This window comes from Dasypus novemcinctus, chromosome 23 (assembly GCF_030445035.2).
Source record: "Dasypus novemcinctus isolate mDasNov1 chromosome 23, mDasNov1.1.hap2, whole genome shotgun sequence".
In the NCBI taxonomy this organism is placed as follows: Eukaryota; Metazoa; Chordata; class Mammalia; order Cingulata; family Dasypodidae; genus Dasypus; species Dasypus novemcinctus.
Window position 1 is genome coordinate 4,422,642 of NC_080695.1, and position 8,212 is coordinate 4,430,853.

Below are 8,212 nucleotides of genomic sequence, written 5' to 3' on the forward strand. Positions count from 1 at the left end.
AAAAATCTTATAAACCTATCAATTCTTTTTTGTTTGTTTTCTGTTTTTTGTTTTTCTTTTTATTTTCTTTTAAATGTTACATTAAAAAATATGAGGTCCCCACTTGACCATGACAAATACAATCTCTTTTCTGTAAACTTTCTACAACTTTCTATATTCAGGATTGTCCTACATATTATTGTTTCCCATTTTATAACAACATGTCATTTTACCTTAAGGCACAACTCTTCTCCTCTCTTTTAACAAAATGCATCCTGCATACCTTACATATTTAAGTTATAAAAAGCTCTTGCAGACTGTCTTTAACACAACATCTTTCTGAACACAGTTTACACTTTTGATCATCTTAAGGATTTAGAAGATATAATGTTTGGTTATTTGATTAGAAAACTATAAATTTAGGAAGAACAAACCCAAATAGAATAAAATTATCCTTAATTATACTTGTATTGATAATTCCAAAGATATAGTTATTTTTATTTAACTAACAATATTAAATCAGTCTCCTTTGCCTAGTTTTTACCTGAATTGTGAAAACTTTGATTTTATTGAAATATTTGGATTCATTTCTATGAATAGTCTGTTTTCACTGAAAATATTATTAGTTTATTTTCCTTAATTTCTGGAACAATTGGAGAATTAATTTATATTTTTAAGTGCTTATTTTATCTATCTGCCAACTTGAACAGAGATCCTTTGAAGGAATTTCAGAAGTTAATTTGGTAATACCATTTAGAGGTAGGAAAGTATCATACATCAAACATACAGATGGACTCAAATAGAGAGCTTATAGCTTCAATTAAAAATAAGTTATCCATTTTTCAAATGCAGAATCATAGAAATAAAGAAATATAGAAATCCCATGAGCTTACACTTTCTCATTTGCCTTTTGCAAAGAATCCTTTAATGAAACTATTGCCAAGTCTTGTAATATCTAAGTAAATTGTGAGTACTAATTAAAGTGGACATTCCATTCAGCTGTTTAATTTTAGAGCTCTTCTTCTGGAGTGATGAGTAATTTTGTCTAATTGGATGACCCCCAGAACAGGCCCTGAAATTCCAGGTTGTCTTTCATGAGATTTTGCCTATTTGTTAGATTGGCACAGCTTCCAGTCCCATAAACTTTGAATATGTAATATGCCAGAGTGTAGGGAATCAAAGTTTTCAGATAAATATGAGGATCCCCCTTTATTATTTTACTTCTTGTCTTGTGTTCAGGACAAAGAAACCAATTGTTGCACATATGAAACTGGTATACCAAAAGGCTAGGAAGTCAGTCAAAGCTCAAAATTTGGACTCTGATCATTAAGATTGACCCACTAACCTTTGGATTGAGAGCTAGCAAATCAGAGAGCTCAAATGCAAAAATAGTGGAGCTCAGATCTGAAAGGGACTTATCATTGAACCTTGGAAATTGTGGAGAGTAAAGAAAACGCAAAGGATTCAACAGGCCATTTTGCCTGACTTCTTGCCTCCAGTGTTATTATTAATCACCATTGGATCCTGTCCTCATATCCAAAATTGCCAAAAGTAAAACCACCAAAAATCCAAAGGAAATAAACTTTTTGTCTCTCACAGCTTTTAAAGCTCTTCATGAATCTGATAATATAAAAGCCATAAAATGGAAGGGGTTCTGAAGAGTGAGAGCAATAAGCATTCTATAGGCAGAATAAGATAGTCTTAAAGAAAACAGTCTTATTGATTGGCACAGGATAGTTTTCCTACCTTGGCTTAACCTTGACTATGTTGCTTTATGATTGGTTGTTCCCAAGATTTAGTACCTGGGGCAGAAGAACTTACAGAGATAGGAACTTAGGTAAGCTTAGGTTTTCACATGGGGCTTAGCATGGGGGGCTACATCTCAGTCCAATGTAAGCTATTTAACATCATTTAGGCCTGTATCTCTTTTTGTTTTAACAATAAAAGTCCTTCCTACTTTCTCAAAAATAGAATAATTTCCTCAGTTATTCAACAAAGTATACATTAAGGAACTACACACCAAAAGAAAAAAAAAAACAAACAAACTACCTTTAAAGAACTCATGGACCCATGATATAGATGTTTCATGTAATAGGATGGTTGCAAACATCAAAACTTTGAAAGGGATGAACAATATTCCCTATTCAAAAGAAAATAAATCCAGAAAACAATGGAAAATAAAAACATGAAAAATATAATCTATTAACTGAAAATAAGCGTGAAAATTCTTCTAAATAACCTTGGCACACATAATAAACATACATTAGGAAAAATAATACTAATTGTTGAATATTTTACATATTACTGGAGTCACAAACCTAGACCAATATTCCTGAGATAAGTATTGGTCTTGTATTAGGTCAAATACTTATATAAATTAAAATACATAAATGATGTAAATACCTACCATAAAAAGTTAAAAGAAATAAAAGTAACCATTACTGGAGTATACATATGGAAGGGAATTAATAGAGAAGAAAAAAATAAATCATTTATAACTGGAAAAAATAGAAGAAATATTTTTGCCTATTGTTATTTCTGCAATGAAGATAGTGTTTTATATCTGCACACTCCATTACAGCAGCTGATAGCCACATACATTTATTGGGCATGACATTTGGCTAGTGCTAAATTTTAGCACTAGCACTGAATTTTTAGTGTTATTTAATTAAATTTAATAGTCATATATGGTTATTGCTTACAGTATTGAAAAGTAAAGACCTAGAACCTTGAACAATGTAATTAAAAGTAATGAAATAGATTTGAAAGAAAAATGAATACAAAAGTAGTCAAAAATTGGCAATGAGAATGGTGAGGCAAAAGTTGGTACAATAAAATGGAAAGAGTTTTTTGGTATAAAAATTTCTGACTATAGTCAGGACTTTATATAAGTAAATGAGGCCTGCTCACATTTACTATTTGGAGACTTTACCAGAACCCCAAAATTGGAAGATGTGATTTAGTCTGCTTGGTTCTGAATCAAGTTCAAAAATAAAGCATGAGTTTTATAACTTTTTTGGTGTTCAGTTGTTCATAGTATCATTTTATAATCTTTTAATTTCTATAGTCAGTAGTTATATACAATTTCATTTCTAACTTTAGTTATTCATGTTTTTCCTTTCATTGTCACTGTAGCTAAAGTTTTGGCAATTTTATTGTCAGAGAACCAACTTTTGGTTTTGTTGATTTTTCTGTATTATTTCCTCTCTTCTCTATTTTATGCATGTTCATTTGAATCCTTATTATTTCCTTCCTTCTCATAACATTGGGCTTAGTTTGCTTTTCTTTCCATAGTTCCTCAAGACATAAGGTTAAGTTTTTGGTTACTGAATTAAAGTTTTTCTTATTAAAAGTAACTGTTTATACATATAAATTATCCTCTGAACATGCCTTTAATTTCATCCCATAAGTTTTAGTATATTTCATCCCATAAGTTTTAGTTTATCTCAAAGTATTTTTTAATTTCCTCATGATATTTTTGAATCATTGGTTGCTCAAAAATGTTGATTTTTGTGTATTTGTGAGTTTTCCAGGTTTCTTTCTGGAATTGAATTTTATTTTTCTATTATTTTTCAAGAATATATTTAATTTTAAAAAAATTTTTAGACATTTTTATGCCCAGATATATGGTCTACCCTGTAGAATATCCCAGGTACACTTGAAAAGAATGTACATTTTGCTACTGTTTGACATGACTTGTATATATCTTACAGGGTCAGAGTGGTTATTAGTGTTCATTTCCATTACTTTAGGATTTGTGAGGCAACATAGGAGTTTCTTTCCTCTAAAAGTTCATTAGTGACTTATCTATGAAGTCCTTTATTGCTGGTAGACTTTATACCAACATCCAAGATGGCTTTCTCTCCAATTCTGACCTAAATATAACAATTTTGAAAACTTCCTTGAATATTCAAGTCCAATACTAGTGCCTATCTAAAGCTTAACAGAACCTCTGTGTTCTACCAAAGTCTGTACCACTGTAAAATACACTTCTTGACTACATCCTCCACTATACAATGAACTCCAAGTGGTCAGGAGTCTAGCTTGTCTGTTTTATCTTTCACCATCAAAGTTTACTGTATGAAGAGGCTCAGAAATGATGACAGAATGATAGACACTGATTTTGGGCATTTGTTATTATTAAAGCCCAAGTATTGGGATTAATATTGATGGAAACCACTTGTGAGGGAAGTAATTTAAGAGTTATGAAGAAGTAATGAACCAAGGAATGTTGGGCATTAATGTGGATGTACATGGGGGCTACCCATATACATAAACTGAGTCAGTTTCAAGGATGATTGGATAAAAACTATCAATGTTCATTGACCCAAACCCTTTCACAGAAACCCAAACTGAGATTGGTAATGGTGGGGTAATAAAAGAATATGTACTCCTAACTGTATAAATTTATAAATACTTACACTCCTTGTTTTCCATATAAAAATCATTTAATATAGAATTTTATTAATAGCAATGACAATACATTTTCATCAGGAAGTCATTTATTTGTATACAAGCTTAAAAAGTATATTTTTGTCCTAAGCCTTTTAGGGGCCTATTAGATTATTTCAAAGGATTCCCTTTTCCATTTTGCCAAAATAATTTTTGTGTTTCCCATCAAATTTATGATGAATATTTGCTGGATTACTTAGTTTAAATTATGGCATCTATTTTTAGTTATCTTAATAACATCATGTTTTCGAATATCAAAGATGGAAATACAGCCATAAAATCTGTCATTTTCTCAATGCATCCTGTGAGATTTTGATGTTGGTAGAATTATTCCTTCCAAGAATCAATGACATGGAGATGTATGATACTATTTAGAGACCTTGAAAGATTTTGAACAGTGCCCATTCCCTTTCTAAGAATGGGACTATTGTCTATGATTGGTATATTATAATCAATATTCAACTCTTTCTATACAATTCTGTTCAACTTGCATGCACAATTTTCTAAATTGATAAAATATCTTAGGACTCAAACTACACAGTTCTCATAGAGAAGACATGAGTGGGGCAGCAAATAGACACAGAGAACAGACAACCAGGGTGGGGAGGAAGGGGAGAGAAGTAAATAAATAAATATTTTTTAAAAAGACATGAGTGGGAAGACCCTGGGCACATAAAGAGCTTCAGGGCATGAAAAATAATTATAAACAGTAATAGTTATAAAATATCAAAAGAAATATTATCATTATATATAACCATAAGGAAAATATATGAAAAATATATCCAGATAGAGATGACCAAAAGGTACAGTAAAGAAAATCAAATAAATATGGAAGTTGGCATTAATAGAAGAATCAAGGGTCACAAAAGGGAAACGGACTTGGCCCAGTGGTTAAGGCATCCGTCTACCACATGGGAGGTCCGCGGTTCAAACCCTGGGCCTCCTTGACCTGTGTGGAGCTGGCCCATGTGCAGTGCTGATACACACAAGGAGTGCCATGCCACTCAAGGGTGTCCCCCGCGTAGGGGAGCCCCACGCGCAAGGAGTGTGCCCGTGAGGAGAGCCGCCCAGCGTGAAAAGAAAGTGCAGCCTGCCCAGGAATGGCGCCACCCACACTTCCCGCACTGCTGTTGACAACAGAAGTGGACAAAGAAACAAGACGCAGCAAATAAACACCGAGAACAGACAACCAGGGGAGGGGGGGTGGGGTGGAATTAAATAAATAAATCTTTAAAAAAAAAATGGGTCACAAAAATATATAAGATTCACAAAGGCCAAATAACAAAATGGCAGAAGATAGTCCAACATTACCAGTAGTGCCTTTTTTTAAAGATTTATTTATTTTTTTCCCCTCCTCACTCATGGTCTGCTCTGTGTCCATTTGCTGTGTGTTCTTCTGTGTCCACTTGTATTTTCAGGTGGCACTGGGAAACTGTGTCTCTTTTGTTGTGTCATCTTGCTGTGTCAGCAATCCTTGTGTGTCGTGCCACTCTTGGGTGGGCTGTGCTTTTTTCAAGCAGGGTGGCTGTCCTTGTGGGTCATACTCCTTGCATGTGGGCTCTCCTGCATGGGGGTACCCCTTTGTGGCATGGCACTCTTTGCACACAGCAGCACTGTGCATGGGCCAGCTCACCACATGGGTCAGGAGGCCCTGGGTACCAAACCCTGGACCCTCCATATGGTAGGCAGATGCTCTGTCAGTTGTGCCACATCTACTTCCCATCAGTAGTGTCTTTTAATTCCATTGGTCTTGGATAGGGTTTTTCATTTTGCTTTTCTACTATCCTCCCAGACATGCTAATGCTGCAGATCCACCTACCACTCACTATAAGTACCAAGGTCTTGTTTGGGGTCAGAGAATTTGTTCTTTAGAGAATACATTCTCAACTTTGATATTAATAAGAATCATACCTGGAGTTTCCAACTCTCGACATCCAGGTCACACATGGGAACAATTAAATCATGATCTCTAATGCTAGAAACCCAGCATTAGAATTTGTTAAAGTTTCCAAGAGATTTCAATATGTTGATGCTTTTGAGATCTATGCCCTTAGAGTGCATGGTGCAATATAGGAAATGTCTACATTAAATGTGCAAATAATCATAAGCACAATTACATATTTTTAATAAAAGGAAAATTATTTTCATATGCATATCAGTATAGGTTTGTATATACTAGAGTGTTTTTCTAGTGATATTTGTAACCATATTCAGAATTTAAAATCCACTAAATTTGGAAATTTTTTTGAAATCTTAACTGCTTTATTTATGTATAATTAGCATGTCCAAAAATTAAAAATTTAAGTGTACAATGGTTTTTGTATATTTACAGAATTGTGCACTTAGCACCATAATCTTTTTTAGAACATTTTAATTGTCCCCAAAAGAAAATATACCAAACAGCAGTCACTCTTGTTGTACTTTGCCAAATCCATTCAATAAAATAATAAAATAATAACAATATGATAAAATAATATCATATATAAAATAATAATATAATAAAATAATAAAAATCCTTCAATTCCATTCAAATATAAATTCTAACTCTTAATAAGAAAACCACAAAATTGCATAGTACTCTGTGGTAGATACTTAAATTTTAATTTTTGACCTACAAAAATGAAGTTATACAGCAGGCTTCCCCTTTTATCTTAGCTTTAGTAAGAATAAAATGTTCTAGAGACTACTATGTGGTCTCTGCCCTAACATTCCCCTACTCCATGCTCCATAACACTAGCCAGTTTCATTTTTATCACAAAAGTAATGTCAATCACAAGTATTAATATTTCTTCTTCACTTTATTTATTTGCTTATTTATTTATTTTAGGAGATACTGAGTATTGAACTCAGGACCTGATACATGGGAAGCAAATGTACAATTATTGAGCTACATTTGCTAACCTTCATTTTATTTTTTTCATGGTAGGTACAGGATTATTTTTATTTCTTCTTGTTTAATGCTTCTGGGTAAAACTTTCAGTATAATATTGAATAACAATGATAAAAACAAGTATCCTTGTATCATTACTTGTCTTAGGGAAAATGCTTTAAGGCTGTCCCCATTGGTATGTGTTTTTCATAAATGTCCATTATGTTGAGGAAATTTCCTTCTATACCAATTTTTCTGAGTGTTTTTTAAAATATATTTTTTAATGTTTTTAAAAGGTACTTAGATTACATAAATATTACATAAAAAATATAAGGGAGTCCCATATGCCCCATTACCTATCCCTTCCACATTTTTCCACATTAACAACATCCTTCATTATTATCCTCTTGACACTTGGAAATTTCTTAGCCATATAAACTCCTTTGTCTATACATTTTATCCCTTTTGGTCAAGATCTTTTTCCAGTTGCATTGCTTATTGGTGCTTGGTAGTAATCCCTAGGTGCCAGGAAGGCTCATCCCTGAAGTAGTGTCCCAATCAGGGAGGAAGGTAATGCATTTATATGTTAAGCTCAGCTTAGAAGGAGGCCGCATTTGAGCAACAAGGAGGCTTTCAGGAGGTAATTCTTAGGCACCCTATAATACTAAGCTAAGTTACAATTTCAAAATTAAAAGTTCCTAAGTACAGTCATCAATATCATGGGCCCATAAATGAACCATCTTCCTTCACTTGTCACTGCCCCCAGCCATACTCAGGGTATTCTTGCTGTTCCTTTAGAGAATGTGGCAGAACTCCCCAGGATGGGAATTCAATATTTTTTCATTTATTGTATAAATCTCCACCCACTATGGCCATGCCCCATGAAAATTTGAACACATTTATATGCTTTAT